At 52.5% G+C, this 18,509-nt stretch overlaps 1 protein-coding gene across 1 annotated transcript in view; it reads right to left on the bottom strand.

Moving 5' to 3' along the window:
- Positions 1-1,195, bottom strand: part of RHOG (ras homolog family member G) — a 54,537-nt gene extending 53,342 nt beyond the window's left edge. Inside the window, exon 1 of the mRNA XM_029601958.1 lies at positions 913-1,195. The gene's annotated coding sequence lies outside the window, so the exon portion shown is untranslated. The remainder of the gene's footprint in view (positions 1-912) is intronic.
- Between the last annotated feature and the right edge of the window lie 17,314 nt (positions 1,196-18,509).

Below are 18,509 nucleotides of genomic sequence, written 5' to 3'. Positions count from 1 at the left end.
CTGGTGCTGCTGGATATTTATTTGTATTAAAGGCACACTGAGGAACTCCCATCACATAGAGAGAGAGCGCCACAGTCTCCCCATCTCTCACTCTCTGCCTGAACCCAGGTGCCAGGCACAGCAGGGCCTGGCAAGGGTCACTCACAGGTCCAGCAGGATTCCCCCAGGGGTCTGAATGAAGCGGGTAGGCCCTCCTGTAATGGGCAGTTTCACTGGGGTGGGAGATCAGCACCGGCCAGAAACCTGAAACATCCTCACCTTCCTGCCGGCAGCCAGCCCTAGAAACAGGAAGCTGTGACGGGGTGGCCCATATGAAGCCTGCCCCCTGTGCACAGCTCCCCGAGGGGACCCCTGCATTCAGCAGCTCACTGCATGCACCCGGCGCCCTCTCTGTAAGGCAGCATTCTCTCAGATCACTCCCCAGCCTGCCCCCCTCCTGGGGTATTCAGGTTTCCATCTCTAAGGCTGGCCCCATGGGCTTTGCCACCAAGACCCGGCGTGCATGTGTCAAACGTTTCCCTAAGGATGCTCCGCTGCTTGTAACGAGGTGGGGCAGGAGCTCAGTATACCGCGGCTCAGCTCTGGAAAAACTGCCCCCCGGCTGCAATAACCCAAAACCACCCACCCCCTCCCTCCAGCGCCAAGGGGCCCCCGGACCTCGGGGGGGGGGGGCGGGGCGCGCTGAGGATGACGACATCCACCAGGCTGGGCCCTGCAAGTGACGTCACTCCCCCCTTTCCAGACTCTTCCCTAAGTTTGGGCGTGACGTCACGCACGACGTTTGCAAACTTAAGTCCTGGCGCCCGGGGGGGGGGGGGGAGAAGGGAGCGGCCCCTCCTCAGCCGTGGCCCCGCGGCTCCTCCCGCCCCCCGGAGCGGGCACGCACCCTCCCCCCGCTGCCCCCCCACTCACCGCGGAGCTCCGGCGCTGCTGCTGCTGCTGCTCCCGGTCCCGCCGCGGCTCTGCCACTCCCAGCGCCCGAGGAGGAAGTGAGTGCAGCCGGGAGGAGGAAGTCCTGAGCGAGGGAGGAGAGCGCTGACTGCTAGGGGGGAAGTGAAGAGCGAGAGGGAGGAGAGCGGAACTGGGCAGAGAGAGAGGGGGAAGAGGGCAGACCACGTGCGGGGCGGGGGAGGAGGAGGAGAGCGCCGATTGCAGAGCAGAAGTGAGGATAGAGAGGGAGAAGAGGACTAACTACGGGGGGGAGGTGAGAAAAGAGAGGGGCTGACTGCTGAGGGGGGAGGGGAGCTTAACTGCAGAGGGGTAGTGAACAGAAAGAGAGAGGGGAGAGGGCTGACTGTAAAGAGGGGGAAGGGAGGAGGATTTCAGGGGGAGGAAGAGGAATTAGAGGGCTCCGCGGCGGGGGAGGCCAGGGCAGACTGCAGGAGGGAGAGAGAGGAGAGGGATGCATGAATGGGGAGCTTGGAAGAGAGGGAGGAAGGACTGAGTGCAGGGGGAGTGCGAGAAGAGACCAGGACTGACTCAAGGAGGGAGCCTGGAGTACACAGAGAGAAGGGGAGGGGGGAGGGCAGGAACCTATAGATGGAGGGAGGAGAGGAGAGGAGAGGAGCAGCAAGGTGTGCTGGGTCTAGATTCAGGTATCTGCATTGGGATTGCAGAGGAGCTTACCTATTCTGCATAAAAGGAGACAAAAGGGTAAACTTATAGGATAATAAAGGTCAAGGCGCAGTATCAGGGTCCGGTCAGTTTCTGCTGCTGGCCCATATTCTCTCTCTGGCCAGGTTTCATTCTGGCCCAGTGCAAGACCCCCCCCCCCTGATTCTGCTGCTCTCCCCTCTCCCCAGGATTATAAAGAGGTTTTCCTGCTCCTTCTTTTGTGGGAAGTCTCTGATTTCCTCTCTCAGCTCTGGGAAATGTGCATCTCTGATCCCGTAGGGGCCGATACAGTAAAAACCGCGGGAGAGCCGGCGCGCCCAGGCCACTCTCCTGGGTGTGCGATCGAGTATTTAAATGAGGGCCCGCGGTAAAAGGAGGCGCTAGGGACCCTAGCGCGTCCCTAGCGCCTCCTTTTTGACAGGAGTGGCGGCTGTCAGCGGATTTGACAGCCGACGCTCAATTTTACCGGCGTTGGTTCTCGAGCCCACTGACAGCCACAGGTTCGGAAAACGGACACCGGCAAAATTGAGTTTCCATCTTCCGACCCGCGGGCAGATTTTAAATTTTTTTTATAATTTTGGGACCTCCGACTTACTATCGCTATGATACTAAGTCAGAGGGTGCACAGAAAAGCAGTTTCCTTGTGCCTTTGGGCAGGCGTTAATTTCTGAAAGTAAAACGTGCGGCTTGGCTGCACGTTTTACTTTCTGTATCTCGCGGGAATAATTAATAGGGCCATTTGCATGTTGTGGGCGCTATTAGTTTCGGGGGGGGGGGGGGGTGGTTGGCTGCGCGTTTTCCACGCGCTATTACCCCTTACTGTATAAGGGGTAAAAATAGCGCATCGAAAACGCGCGGCCAAACCGGGGGGTAAAGGTGCGCTCGGCCGTTTGTACTTTGCACCGCACAGGAGGGAGAGGCAGAAGGGGAGGGCCAGTGTGCAAAGAGAGAGCGGGAGCCGGTAAAGAGAGAAGGGAGGTCGGTAAGGAGGGAGCACTAGCTGCCAGGGGGCCAGCGGTGCATGGGGAGAGGCTGCAGGATGCGCACCACATCAGGGCAGGAGGAGCGACCAGCACCTTTTTTTATTTTAGTGGACACAAATAATATAAATGATATTAAATAGTGAACGAGCAATGCCACGCTCCACGTCGCAGCGCCACGCGGCTCCCTGGCTTAAGTTGCCAAGGGCTGGGAGTGTAGGAAGCTTGTCCGGTGCGGACGTAAACGAGCAATGCCACGCTCCACGTGGCAGCGCCAGGCGGCTCCCTGGCTTAAGTTGCTGAGGGCTGGGACTGTAGGAAGCTTGTCCGGCGCGGACGTAAACGAGCAATGCCACGCTCCACGTCGCAGCGCCACGCGGCTCCCTGGCTTAAGTTGCTGAGGGCTGGGAGTGTAGGAAGCTTGTCCGGCGCGGACGTAAACGAGCAATGCCACGCTCCACGTCGCAGCGCCACGCGGCTCCCTGGCTTAAGTTGCCGAGGGCTGGGAGTGTAGGAAGCTTGTCCGGCGCGGACATAAACGAGCAATGCCACGCTCCACGTCGCAGCGCCACGCGGCTCCCTGGCTTAAGTTGCCGAGGGCTGGGAGTGTAGGAAGCTTGTCCGGTGCGGATGTAAACGAGCAATGCCACGCTCCACGTGGCAGCGCCAGGCGGCTCCCTGGCTTAAGTTGCTGAGGGCTGGGACTGTAGGAAGCTTGTCCGGCGCGGACGTAAACGAGCAATGCCACGCGCCACGTCGCAGTTCCACGCGACTCCCTGGCTACGTTGCTGAGGGCTGGGAGTGTAGGAAGCTTGTCCGGCGCGGACGTAAACGAGCAATGCCACGCTCCACGTCGCAGCTCCACGCGGCTCCCTGGCTTAAGTTGCTGAGGGCTGGGAGTGTAGGAAGCTTGTCCGGCGCGGACGTAAACGAGCAGTGCCACGCTCCACGTCGCAGCGCCACGCGGCTCCCTGGCTTAAGTTACCGAGGGCTGGGAGTGTAGGAAGCTTGTCCGGTGCGGACGTAAACGAGCAATGCCACGCTCCACGTGGCAGCGCCAGGCGGCTCCCTGGCTTAAGTTGCTGAGGGCTGGGACTGTAGGAAGCTTGTCCGGCGCGGACGTAAACGAGCAATGCCACGCGCCACGTCGCAGCACCACGCGGCTCCCTGGCTACGTTGCAGAGGGCTGGGAGTGTAGGAAGCTTGTCCGGCCGCGGACCTGGAATAACGCTTTGTTTGCCTTTATCCGGCCTCCTGCTCCGCGGATTCGGATGGCGTTGGTGGCGCGGCAGCTTTACACGTGATTCGATCAAAAGGGGGAAAAATACAAATAACAACGGAGTAAAAACGCAGCTTACAGGAAGAAGGATTCGGGATTTCTGGGAAGCGCCCGCGAAGATGCGCGGTGAGGGAAACTGCAAGAGAGGCCTCGCTCCTTAAGCCGCAGTGTTTCCCCCCCCCCCAAGGGAAACGTAGCGCGGGATTCCCCGAGCCACGGTGAACGATCTTGCGGCCGGGCGGATCCCACGGTAAAATATCGCAGCCCCCGCGCGGCCGGGAGCGCAGCCTGAAGCAGCCCCAGGACCCTGGAGCCGCCATCACGTACGGGGCTGCTGGACCCTGACAACATTACCCTCCCCCCCCCAACCTCCTCACAAGCCCCTGGGAGTCTGCGTAGACTCCCTGTCCCACCCCCTCTGCCCTAGCAGGGGGGGGGGCCCATTGTCCTAAAAAAAAAAATTAAACTTTTTGTATAACCGCGGCAAGTCCTGCCCCCTCCTCCAGCCTGGACCCCCCCCATAGGACAAAATTGTCCTGATGACCCAGTGCACTGCTGCACCCTCGGCCCCCCCCCCCCCCGGGCCCCCTCACCCAAAAGGAAATCCCTGGTGGTGTTGCTGACTCCCCCTCCCGCTCATCTAAAAAACAAAATAAAGTCCCCCGAGGTCCAGGGGTGGGAGCCCAGGTGCCCCCTAGGCTCCAGGCCCGGTCGGTGGCCGTTTCCCAGAATGTCCTTGCCTGCCACTTGCCCATAGCGATATCTTGCACTGTCCCCGCCTTCGGTCATTTACTGCATGAAAAATCAGCATTTTTACAGTGCAGAGCGCACTGCTAAGCCACCTGACTGTGCTTGAGAAGAAGGATGACTGTAGGGTTTACCTAAATAGGATGTAACCTGTGCTAGGGATGTTGATGGGCCCTATTAGTCATTCCCGCGTGATTCAGAAAGTAAAATGTGCAGCCAAGCCGCAAGTTTTACTTTCAGAAATTAGCGCCGACCCAAAGGTAGGCGCTAGTTTCTGCCGGCACTGGGAAGGTGCACAGAAAAGCAGTAAAAACTGCTTTTCTGTGCACCCTCCGACTTTAATATCATAGCGATATTAAGTCGGAGGTCCTGAAACTTTCCAAAAAAAAAATTGAAGTCGGCCTGCGGCTGTCGGGTCGAAAACCGGACGCTCAATTTTGCCGGCGTCCGGTTTCCGACGACAGCAAAATTGAGCGTCTGCTGTCAAACCCGCTGACAGCTGCCGCTCCTGTCCAAAAGGAGGCACTAGGGACGCGCTAGTGTCCCTAGCGCCTCCTTGTACCTGGTTTTACCGCCGGGCCTCATTAGCATACTGAATCACGCGCACAGGAGAGCGGGCCCTCCCGCGGACTTTAGTGAATCTGCCCCTTAGTGTGGTAAATGCAGGGCCTCTTCCTAGGGCAGCAGCCTGGCTGAACCTTTGCCTTTTAGCTGTGCTGGGTCTCTCTCCCTCTCTTTCCTGCTCCTGTCCTTCCCCTCCAGGAGAGGCTGAGTAGAGGTCATTGGAGGGTAGGAAGAGAGGGGGGATTGGCTGGGGGGGGGGGGGGGAGTGTATGTCTGTGTGTGGGAGAAAGGGGAGCACGGCAGGGGCATCTCCCTCTTCTCCTCCCCACCCTCTGCAATTCAGATCCTCCTTCCCTTGATTTTGGATTCTCTCTCCCAGATCCTGGGACCCACTCCCCAACTCTTCCTCCACTCTCCTCCCCTTCCTCAGTTCAAGAACCTCCCTCTCTCCCTCATCCTCCTCCGGGGGACAGGGAAGTATCAACAGGACCTGAAGTGCTGAGAGGCAGAATATGAATGAAATCAAACAAACATAACCAGAGGAAACAGCCCCTGGGCTCGTGTGTGGCCGGGCACGAGTCCCTGCATCGCTCCCCTCTCCCAGCCCTGCCGTACAGTGAGGGTGACCCCTCTAACGGAGAGGCTGCCCCTGGGCTCGGGGTGTGGCCGGGCACGAGTCCCTGCCTTGCTCCCCTCTCCCAGCCCTGCTGTACAGTGAGGGTGGCCCCCTCTAACAGAGAGGCTGCCCCTGGGCTCGGGGTGTGGCCGGGCACTAGTCCCTGCATCGCTCCCCTCTCCCAGCCCTGCTGTACAGTGAGGGTGGCCCCCTCTAACAGAGAGGCTGCTGCTGCCACCTACTGCCCAAACGCGGGAAGCGCAGTCTGTTCTGATGGAAAATATTTGTCAGCTGCACTGCATCTGTGAGGGTCCCCGTCCCCCCACTGTAGCAATTCGTGAGCTGGAGGGGGATTACTGATTCAGTAACTGTCTAGGAACACAGTCAGATGGAAGAAGGGGGAGAAGCTGGTGCGCGCCTGGCCAGTGACGGGAGTGCTGCTGTATTTTATTATTGTAATTGTCTGTCTGCGCTCTCGGGTCTGGCCTCTCTGAGGGTCATTACATGGGGGTCACTGAAAGAATGGTTTGGTATTTTGCATTTTCCAGTCACCTCTGCTTGGACCTCGTGCGAGCCGGAAAACTTCGCTCGGGTGCCTGAGCCTGGTGCATGGCGTGTCGGGGCCGCGATGCCACTTCGCCGTCACACGAGCAGAGCCAGGCTGGGCTTCTAGAAGGTTCTGCTGCGGCTGCGATAAGCACCGGCTTTGCCAGAGAAAGAAGTGCGTGGCTTGAGTTCCGCGTGCCGCTTAATTACTGGCGTCATCTTGTGTGTTCACCCCACGGCCGGGGCGCTCGCTCCCACCTTCCATGGCACACGGCAGGGTGACAGTGAGATGCCACCTTCTTCTCACACCTGGCCCGACGCTGCAAGCGAGCTGTGGGGGCATCTCCTGCTGCCTCCTGCGGTCGCACAGCCCTGGCCTCGTCCAACCTGCGCGTCAAACGCTGGCTTCTCTCTTGGTTCACCGTGGATTCTAAATGCCCGTCGGGGCCTCTGCAAACTCATTTCTGAGCTCTTGTCTCCTGTTCTCCGGTTTTCTGGCTCTGCAATCGGAGTCAGACAGAGCTGCAAGCTCTGCTCCCACCTGCACCAGCTTTCTTCCACCTTCCCAGTGACTTGAATTCATGTTCCATCTCCTTTCAAGACTGGGTAGAGTTTCCCTTTCCCCGTACAAGAAAGCTGAGTTGCCGGCAGCTCTTCAGTCTGTTTTGGGAAGCTGTCACTGCTGGTTACACTTGCTGATGCTAATTCACATCTCTGGCACCGTGCTGCGCTTTTTTTTTTTTTTTTTTTTACCTAGCAAGCTAGCAGCCTAAGGAAACACTGGAACAGGAGCCACACTGTACCTCAGGCATGGAAATACATAATTTGCATTGATTGCTACCTATTTGCAGGTGACATGCAGCTTATTGTCTACGTGGCACAGGAGCAGCAGGCTGGCGCTGTTAATTTGAGGCTGTTTTAAAATGGCTTTATCAACATAAGCTTAAATCCACCCCCTGTATTGGCACAAATTTCAGAAATGATATTGGAGTCTAGGGCTCCACTGTCAGATGCCAGGGTATTAGGTGCCCAAGGAGAACCTTCAGTCTCGTGACTTCTCTCTTACCCTCCTGCCTATCGGTGGCAGTGCTGGCACAGCGACCCCCTTTCTCACCCTGCTCAGCATTCACCTCTGACTCTTCTCCCACCCTCTGCCAAGATCTTCATCCCTCTCCCTTTGCCCCCTGCTCACAGTGCCCAGCATCTCCTCTTCTCCCCCCACCCCTTCCACTTACTGCTCAGCTCACCAGAATCCCCCTGTTGGAGATGACTGCTCGCAAAAGGTCACCCTCCAGACCAGACAGCAAGGGGTTAACATAGGAACATAAGAGCATGCCATTCTGGGTCAGACCGAGGGTCCATCAAGCCCAGCATCCTGTTTCCAACAGAGGCCAATCCAGGCCATAAGAACCTGGCAATTACCCAAACATTAGGTAGATCCCATGCTACTGACGCAATTAATAGCAGTGGCTATTCCCTACTGATTAATAGCAGTTCATGGACTTCTCCTCCAGGGACTTATCAGTTGCACTTCCCCAGGTGTATCACCTGACTGTGCTTGAGAGGAAGGATGACTGTAGGGTTTACCTAAAAAGGATGTAACCTGTACTAGTGATTCAAGTCTCCATCTTCCTTCTTGTCCACCGTGCTGTCACTCCAGCACAATCACCTGTACAGAACCGTCTCGCTGTGCATGCAAGGTTTAGTCTTCTAGCCCAGTGTCCCAAATAACGAAGCCTTGCATGCTGCCACAGAGGCAGCCTAACTTTCAAACCTAACTGCGCTACAGCATTTACACGGATACGTGGATCTGCGCACGGAGACTGATGCTAGGATTTTATAAACTGCGCACTATAAAATACTGCGTATTTCTGCTCTGAAAGTACTCGCATATCTTTCACGACACATGAACATTTCCAGTTCAAGAAAATGCATACATTCTCAATTTTATAAACTTATGATAGTATATTTTGGGCATGTAAAACATATAACATGTAAACAACAACAAAGCAAAAAGTGCACTGGTCTTAATCTTAATATAGCACCTAGAACGCCAAACAACTTATGTAAGACCCTCTATACACGAGCAGACATATAATGTGTACGACTCGTTTCTCATAGGGGTCATATTACTTTAATCATAATCATCCATAATTTTTATAGTTTTTGGGTTTTTTTGGTTTTTTCAATAATTATAGGGTAATTCCCAATTGAGATAAAAAATGGATACTTATCCGCTCTGAAAAGGTCCCAGATAACCCGACATGGCCATGTTTCGGACCACTGTCCTGCTTCAGGGGAAAAGAAGGAAACCAATTCAGGTAGTCATATGAAACATCTTCTTCTTGCGGCGTATTTACTCTGTGCCGAGCCCGCTAGCGGGCTGAAACGCAGCTCGCCTTTACAAAGAGGATCGGCACGGAGTAAATACGCCGCAAGAAGAAGATGTTTCATATGACTACCTGAATTGGTTTCCTTCTTTTCCCCTGAAGCAGGACAGCGGTCCGAAACATGGCCATGTCGGGTTATCTGGGACCTTTTCAGAGCGGATAAGTATCCGTTTTTTATCTCAATTGGGAATTACCCTATAATTATTGAAAAAACCAAAAAAACCCAAAAACTATAAAAATTATGGATGACTATGATTAAAGTAATAGTGACCCCTATGAGAAACGAGTCGTACACATTATATGTCTGCTCGTGTATAGAGGGTCTTACATAAGTTGTTTGGCGTTCTAGGTGCTATATTAAGATTAAGACCAGTGCACTTTTTGCTTTGTTGTTGTTTACATTGTTGTGTACTGGAGTACACCAGTTGGTGTGTGTGGGTTTTGTTGTGTGAAACATATAACATGTACACGTAATAACCCCGATATATACATGGAGGCAGTTATTTTATAAAGTATGAGTGTATACCATTTTGAAAATACTTTCACACATAACTTGAAATCACCAGTTTGCCGATACCTCTTTCAGTTCACCTTCTCCAGGTCACCTAGACCCTCTAGCACGTCACCCTGAATCCCCACCAGTTCACCAAGACCTCCCACCCGAAAACTGCAGACAACAGACAAGTCCGAATTCACTTGTGTTATGAATCCTGCCGCGGAGTTTCCCCCGCGAGCAGGCCTCTTGCCTCCTGTGCTGCTTGTTCCCGATTTGGCCTGGAGGCCACTGACATCAAAGCCGCGCTCCGCGGCAGTCAGGGCCTGCCGTTGATGTCGTTCCCAGTTGCCCGGAGGCCGCAGCCGGCTCCTGCCTTGCGCAGGCAGCCTGTGCTGTCTGACGCGTCCTCTTCGCGGCTGGAGCCGCTGCCGGGGTCCTTGAGCGGCAGAGAGACTGTCTCTGCCGCCGCCTGTAGTTTCCTTCATCTTCGCGGTAGGAAAACCGCCATCAGCTGTCTCTCCTGCTTCTAGGTGCCGGCGCGCGCCTCTCCACAACATTTAAAGGGCCCGTGGCCGAGATGCCACAGGCCCCACCTGATGACGTCATCCTGGGCGTCTTCCTGCTAGCCCTATAAAATGGCTTCTTCTTCACTTCAGCCTTTGCCTTGCATCAGAGTTCTTCACTCCTGGAAGTCTCGTCTTCCAGTGCTCCATCAGGTCTTCGTTCCTTGTTCCTCTTTGGAGCTCCATGTCCTGAGTCTTTGTTGCTTCCTGAGTTTTCGCTGCTTCCTGTGGCTTCCTGATGTTCCATGTCTTCATGTTCTGAGGTTCCTAGTCCAGGCCTCCTGATGTTCCACTTCCTGATGTTTTATTTCTTGATGTTCCAATGTTCCGTTCCTCCTTCGCTTGTTTCGAGCCCTCTTGACCCTCCAGCTCCACTGGTTCTCCAGATGACACCTTGTTGGGGTAAATCCATCTCGTCAGTTCCTGTTCTCGTCATTGGAGTTTCGTCTCGGCTGGATTCCCTTCCTGCGCTTGTCCCGCTCTCCGCGTGGTCTGTGACCAGCCTCTCCAGGTTGTGTAGGGCTCGCAGTAGGATAGGGTGGTCCGTGACCAGCCCATTGGGTCCGCCTGTGTCGGTGGGCTGTGTAGGGCGCCCTGAGAGACAGTGCCAATGTCTGAACCTTCCAAGTTCCTCGTCTCATCCAGAGTCTTCCAAGCTCGTCCAGAGTCTTCCAAGTCCTTCGTCTCGTCCAGAGTCTTCCAAGCTCCTCGTCTCGTCTAGAGTCTTCTATGTCATAAGGCCCCCGTCTGCCCGCATCCTCAGTCCAGCCTGCTGGTTCTTGCCAATACCTAGCGGCAGGTCCGAAAGGGCTGGGAATGGTCGGAGGACTGTTCAATAACCAACATTGCGTTGTTGGTCTTCCAGAAGCATGCAGGTCCGGTAGAGGGTCAGACCTTCAGTCTCACCCATGCTTGGACACGCCTCGCCTACCTCGGTGCTGCCCTGGATTCTTCTGGGGTCGTGCCGAGGCCCAAGGGCACACAATTCCCTCACGATGGGACTGCTCTCCTAGCGATCCTAGAACAGAATGCAAGGCCTCCTTGGCCTAACAGAACAACTTGTGTGAGCCAATTAGCAGGTGTAAACATGTAGGAATAAGTTTGGTAATGTATATGGGTATATCTTGTACAAAATAGCAACTACCATGCATAGTTGTGAACCCTGTCCTGGAATACCTCTAGCCTGTCCCTTTTTTCGTCACTATAAAGCTTTTTTTCTTCTTAAGTGTACGTTCAAAATGGAAAATATGTGCATACGCTCAACATTTATAAAATAACATGTACACGAGTACTTGCTACTTACATGTTCATATGCTGTTTTTACCCGTGAAATCTCTTTGAAAATTCACTCCTAAGTGTTTACTCTAGTGAGCATGGGGGTCATGATGCACATCCTGTTTCTGAACAAAAGGACTGGGACACACCAATACCAGAAGAAATTCCCAAGTTATGGGCTCAGAGAAAGGCTGCAGACCCAGAGAAAAAGGTTCTGAATTCAAGTTGCGCTGATCCAAGGGAACACTGAAAGGTAAAAGTCCAGAGAGCTGATACAAGCCTGAAGCAAACTGCAGAGAAGCAGGAACCTGTAAAGATTGTCGTGAGCCCTTGGTGCTGCTGCATAGTGGATGCAGCCTCGTAGGTGAACCTATGAGGCCTAAGTTGGCAGCTGGCGAATGCACCCTGTAGTGGGACAGACTGGAACTTCACCTATAGCAACCGCCTCCCCTGCAGATTGAACCCTTGGTTTCTGGTGGATGGCAGGTCTTAGGCGGATCCCTTCAGCGGAGACAAGAACAAGACTCCAATAGAACACCAGGGTGAGAGAGGGGAAAGTCAATGACAAAGTCAGAGGCCACATGGATCCGGGGTTCTTTGGGGACTGGCAGTGGCTATAACAACCCCAAGGCCGTGATCTCACAGTTCTATTCATGGTACACAAATGGCAGGATGCTACATCTGAGGCCACCAGTAGTGTTGCATGATTAATTCCAATGTCCGAGTCATGCCAAGATGACCAGAAAGACGAGAGTCATGAGCCCATTGCAGAACTTTCTGTCATAGGTGTCGGGGTACCATAGTCTTCTTGGGCGGAACTGTGAAGGTGGCTGCAACCACAATTTTAGCTGGATCAGTGATATGCTCTGGTGCTTCCAGGGTTGTCTCAGTATCAAAAGAACGAGAGAGAGCACTGGCTTGGCAGTTCTCTAGGGGCCAGTACCGCAACTCAAAGTCAAATCGATTAAAAAAAACAATGATCAGAGGGCTTGCCTGGGGTTTAATCTCTGAGCTTGTGCCAAATGTTCAAGGTTCTTGTGATTAGTATAGATGGTTACTGTTATGAACCCTCCTGTAGCGGGGCTACGGGAGGCTCCTTACCTCTTCCTGGAGGCTGCTCCAAGCCAGGGTCTCGCCTGCGAACTGTCCAGGATTTGCTCCAGGGCCTGGGAGGCCTCGATGTCCTTAGGGCCTGCCTGAGGCTGCTTGTGCTTGCATGGACTTCCTGGTTTGAGCTACGCCCTTCCCTAGGGGCCGGCCCGCAGCACTTCTCCATAGTTATAGGGCCAGCTAGGCGTAGGCCTGCCTAACTCCTGCCAGGGAGTCGCTGGTCTGCAGCCCTATAAAAGGACTTCAACTTCAGTCTGTCTTTGCCTTGCATCGGAGTTGCTTCACTCTGGAGGCTCCTGCCTGCCAGAGCTCCGTCAGGTCTTCTTTGTCTTCTCCATGGAGTTCTTGTTGCTTCATCTCGACATGCCAAGTCATGTTCATGCCTGAGGTCCCCGTCCAGGTGTCCTGGTGTCTCGTCTTGATCTTCTGTTCCTGTTGTTCCTGGTTCCTTGATGTCCTGTTCCTGCGTCTTCGTCTTCAGCGCTCTTGAGCCTTCTGGTACCTGTTAGGCCGGGGGTCCCTTGGATGATGTGTGCCCGAGCGTGGACTAGCCTGCAGGTGGACTGTTGTCCTGTGCTCCTGAGCCGTCATGTCCTGCCAGCTGTGGGGGAGCTTCGGACGACACCGGCTCCATCGTTGGAGTTCTGCTTCGACTGGATCCTTCCCTGCGCTCGTCCCATTCTCAGCGTGGTCAGCGACCAGCCTCCTCAGGCTGTGTAGGGCTCGCAGTGGGACAGGGTGGTCCACGACTCAGTCCCGCGGGTGGGCTGAGTAGGGCGCCCTGAGAGACAGTGCAAATGTCCTTCCGCCAAGCTTCTTGTCTCGTTTGGACTTCGTCAGTTCCTCGTCTTGTCCTGGATGCCGTTGCATCACTCTTGGTATCATGTCTTGTTCCTGATGTCGTCGCATCGACCCTGGTCCGGGATGCCGTTGCATTGACCACTGGTCCGTGATGTCTTCGCATCAGCTTTGGTGTCAAGTCTTTGTCTGCGATGCCGTTGCATTGACCCTACTGTTATGTCTTCGTCCGCGATGCCGTTGCATCGATCCTGCTGTCATGTCTATGTGTCAAGGCCTCCGTCTGCCCTCAACCTAGGCCAGGCCTGCTGCTCCAATGCCGATCAAGCGGCAGGTCTGAAAGGGCTCGGAACAGTCGGAGGACTGTTCCCCTACCAACATCATGTTGTTGGCGCTGGGAGCTTGCAGGCCTGGCAGAGGGTAAGACCGTGTTCAGCCATGCGGGAGCATGCCGTCAACCCTCGGCTCGGTCCTGGACGCATCTGGGGTCGGGCTGAGGCCCAAGGGCACACTAATCACCCCGAACACAACAGAATGCAAGGCCTTCAGGGCCGTCCACGTAGGCCTTTGAGGCCTGAACACAACAGTTACTGAGTGCTTGTCTCCTTCCATCATATGTCACCATTCTTCCAAGGCCAACTTAACTACCAGCAGCTCACAGTTTCCTATAATATAGTTCTTCTCTACAGGGGAGAACGTTTTTGAAAAGTAAGAGCATGTCACGCGTATGCTGTTATTGTTATGTTGAAGGAGAACAGTGCCCACTCTGAGAGTAGATGCATCTACCTCCAAGATGAATTGCTTGGATAGATCTGGATGGTGCAAGCATAGATCAAAAGTAAACTCCTCTTTAAGATGTTGGATAATATAAATAGCTTCCTTGGCCCAGTTTTTGATATATGAACCTTTCTTAGTCAGGGCTCTGAATGGAGCCACCACAGAGGAGTAATCAAGGATAAATTGGAAATGCCCAGGAAGTGCTGCAGCACTTTGAGACCCACAGGTCAGCGCCATTCCAGAATGGCCTTTAAATTGTCAGGGTCCATCCATAGGTCTCGGCGAGAGATTATATATCCCATGAAGGGAAGTTCTTCTTGTTGAAGGTACATTGCTCTAACTTGGCATAGAGATGATGCTCACAGAGCCTCTGGAGAACCTGTTTTACATAGCATTTTTGCTCTGATAATGACTTGGAGAAGACTATTTTATTTATTTATTTGTTTGTTTTTATTGTTATGTCCATCGGTGCCCGACGCCCTCTCTCTGCCCTCCTTATCTCTCTGGCGCCTCCCTCTCCGACTGCGAGAAGATTGGCTGCCACGGTGTTCTTCTGCCGCAAGTCTTCGGGCGTTCCCGGACGCTGCTATCCACCATGTTCCTGGAGACCTAGGGGCACGTGCATGGCGCGGCCCCGACTGAAGTACCAGCAATGGTGCGAACCTCTGGGGCATCCCCCGAAGATGACGTCACCCGCGATGGATATTTAAGGTCTCAGTATTTGCTAACACATCAAGTTAGCAAGCCAAGGATTGACAACGGACTCGCTTTGTCTTTCTAAGCAACTCTGCCTCCTCGGACTGAACAGGGGTACCCGCTCCTCAGGGGCCTCGCTCTCTCCTTTGTTTTTCAGGGACAGTCTGGAACTGGTACTCGCTCCTCGAGGGCCCTCGTTCCCAGACCTGCTTCATATACTCTTCTGCCTGGAAGTCATCACTACCAACTATATCAGCTACATCAGTGAGTTACCATTGTTCTCTCTGAGCTTCCCTGGAACCAGGTACTCGCTCCTCGAGGGGAGTGTGAGTGTTACCATCTGCATACCCTGCCTACTCACTATATCTATTTATCTATTTATCTCTACAGCTCAGCCTCTAGGGATCGCTGTTCCAGTATCTGAGGAACTACAGCCCAGCCAGGTTTTCCAGCTCACTACTGCCACCTCTGGTGGTTCAATATACTGTTTAATAAAAGAACTAGTGGTTAGTGCAGTGCAGTTAGTATAGCTGTGTTTAAAAAAGGATTGGATAAGTTCTTGGAGGAGAAGTCCATTACCTGCTATTAATTAAGTTGATTTAGAAAATAGCCACTGCTATTACTAGCAACGGTAACATGGAATAGACTTAGCTTTTGGGTACTTGCCAGGTTCTTATGGCCTGGATTGGCCACTGTTGGAAACAGGATGCTGGGCTTGATGGACCCTTGGTCTGACCCAGTATGGCATTTTCTTATGTTCTTAGTGTGTGTCTGTCTCCAAACTCTGAGCCTGACCGATGTTCCCTCTCGGGATCTTCCCCCGGGGGCGTGGTCATCTGCCACAGCCCCAAGGATCCACCCACAACTATCCCTAACTATAACAGATTGCTACTCCATACAGACTGTTAACTCCGAACTGAACATTTATATACCGATATTCGATCAAAATATCACATTGGTTTACATGTAACTGAACATAAATAAGGCAGAAGCTGCTTATTTTACATTGTAACATTGTAATTTAAATAATAATTTAGGAAGATAGATTTACATTGTAACTTAAATAATAATTTAGATAATTTAGACTAGGATATCATCCAAGTAGACCACTATATGAGAGCAGAGAAGGTCCCTGAAGATCTCATTGACCATAAATTGGAAGGCTGTGGGAGTGTTGCACATCCTGAAGGGCGTTATTAGATATTCATAGTGTCCATCACGGGTGTTAAAGACAGTCTTCCATTCATCACCTTCCCAGATTCTGATCAGGTTGTACATGCCTTAATCTTCTCATCACTGGACTATTGTAATTCTTTGCTTTTGGGTCTTCCACAAACCACCTTGCGCCCTCTACAGGGGCTCCAGAATTCTGCGGCGAGGGTGCTAACAAATTGTAAAAAACGTGAACATATTACTCCTGTTCTGATTAATTTACATTGGTTACCGATATCACAGAGAATACATTATAAGGCATGCTGCACTTTACACAAAGCTATATATGGTCAAAAAACAGACTGGTTGAACTTTCTAATCCGGCTTCATACCCCACAAAGATCATTAAGATCAGCTAATAAAGGACTATTGCAAATTCCATCAGTAAACTCAGCCCACCTCATACTAGTACGAGACAGGTCCATTTCTATTGCTGGTCCCTGTATTTGGAACACAATGCCCGCTGAATTACGTCTGGAATCAGAATGTAAAGCTTTTAAGAAAGCATTGAAGACATGGCTCTTCGAACAGGCCTATGCAGACCATCTAGAGCAGAGCTTTCCAAAGTGTGTGTCGCGACACTTTGGTGTGTCGCCTGAGGTGTGCTGGTGTGTCGCGCAAGCCCGGTGCACGTGACACACCGGCAAGTGGGAGCCAATGCAACCGCCAGTGGAGCTCATCCCACTGGCGGCTGAGCAGTAAAATATCACTGATCGGCAAGGCCGTGGTGGAGCTCACCTCACCACAGCCCGAAGAAGAAAAAGGTCACGTCGAGACGTGCAGGTGCTCCTCCTCCTTCCTGCCCATGCGGCCCCGGAAGAAAAATGTTGCCGGAGCCGCACGGGCAGAAAGGGGGAGGAGCGTCAGCCGCGTCCAGAAGAGGAGCAGCAGCGGGGAGAGAAGAGGAGGAGGCCCGGTAGCAGGGTCGCCGCCGCGATCGGCCCGAGAAGATCAGGGCCGCTGCAGAGCCCATCCTGCAGCGACCCGTGAAGAGGAGGCCCAGAGGTAAGAGAGCGGCTGAGGGCCTGTAGAGTGCGTCTGTGAGCTGAGTTGAGCGATTGTGTGCGTGAATGAGGTGAGTTGAGCGATTGTGTGCGTCTGTGAGCTGAGTTGAGAGATTGTGTGCGTCTGTGAGCTGAGTTGAGCGATTGTGTGCGTGAATGAGGTGAGTTGAGCGATTGTGTGCGTCTGTGAGCTGAGTTGAGAGATTGTGTGCGTGTATGAGGTGAGTTGAGAGATTGTGTGTGGGAGTGAGGACCTGAATGCAGAGACAGCATGTGAGAGAGCCTGTGTGTGTGGGTGTGTGTGTGTGTGTGAGAGACAGCATGTGACAGTGAGAGCCTGTGTGTATGAATGATTGTATGAGAGAGAGCATGTGACAGTGAGAGCCTGTGCTTGAGCAAGACAACATGTGGGTGTGAGAGAGAGCCTTGGTGTGTGAGAGTCAGACAGCATGTGCAAGAGAGAGACTGTATGAATGATTGTATGAGAGAGAGCCTGTGAGTGTGTGAGAGAGAGAAAGTATGTGAGAATGAGAACCTGACTGAATGTTTGAGGGAAGAAGATAGATGGAGAGAAAAGAAATAGAAAAAAAGACAATATGAAAGGAATTGGCAAAAAAATAAGAAAGGGGAGGTGGAACAAAAAAGCCTGTGACCAACCGATTAGAAAACTAAGATCAGACAGCAAGGTAAAAAAAAAAGAAATAAATTACTTTTTACTGATTGGCACATGTAATCTTTGGTAATGTGCAAGAGTAGCACTTTCTCTATGCGGATCTCACAATGTACGAGATCAACATGGAGGAAGTGGAAACCCACGGGTCCTGCACAGAGGAGGCAGCAGAATGGGCTTCAGTGCCAATAGCAGCAATCAGCGCCTCCCCAATAGCCATGGGGCATCAGTGGCAGCAGAGGAATGAGAGAGGCTCCGAGGTTGCTGGCAAAAGAAAGAGAGGGGGTTTGCCTTTAGTGTGTGCCTGCCTGAGGGTGTGTCTGTGTATGAGAATGTATGGGTGTCTTCCTGGGGTTTGTATGTGTGAGAATAGGTGCCGGCCTGTGTGTGGTGTATGTGTGTGTGAGAATGAATTGGTGCCTGCCTGGGGGTCTGTGTGTGTGAGAATGAATGTGTGCATGCCTGAGGGAGTGGTGTGAAATTGAATGGAAGCCTGCCTGGGGGTCAGTTTCAGTGTGTGAGAATGACTGGAAGCTTGCCTGGGTGTGTGTGTTTGTGTGTATGTGAGGGAGCCAGAGTATGTATGAGAAAATCCAGGGGAGTAAGAGTTTGTGTGGGGGTGTGTGTGTGGAGGGAGAGAGAGTGTCTTAGAGCTTGAGAGTGTGTCAATGTCTGTGAGAGCGAGAGGTTATGGTGGGTATAAGAGCATGAATGTGTATATATGTGACAGTGTATGTGTGAGAGAGAGGATAACCTCCTAATCCTTGACAATATCAGGGTGACTGGAAATCAAGAGCTCCCATGTATGGACAGCAGGGGCTTTTTAAAATCCTTATTAGTTTTAATTATTGGGTGTTATTTAATATATGTGCTGTTTTGAAATATTTTATTGGTGTTTAGGAAATTGTAAAAAATGTGTATGATTTTAATGAATAGAAATTCTATTTATCAGTAGTTTTAAAATATTCTTTTATTAGTATGGTTTTACTATTATAACTGATGCTTTATGTTTCTTGATTTTATTTGTTTTATGAGGAATGATGGTTCTGTTTTTCCATTATTAATACACAGAGTCTGGCTTCTTGGGGTTTCCATTTCAGTTTTTGTCTAATTTGTGCTCCTTTATTTTGTATTCTGTATTTGGTGAGGGTCTGGCTCTGCTCTGTGTGTGT

Source organism: Rhinatrema bivittatum, chromosome 5 (assembly GCF_901001135.1).
Source record: "Rhinatrema bivittatum chromosome 5, aRhiBiv1.1, whole genome shotgun sequence".
NCBI classification, from domain to species: domain Eukaryota; kingdom Metazoa; phylum Chordata; class Amphibia; order Gymnophiona; family Rhinatrematidae; genus Rhinatrema; species Rhinatrema bivittatum.
This window is presented reverse-complemented; position numbering and strand designations above follow the sequence as displayed.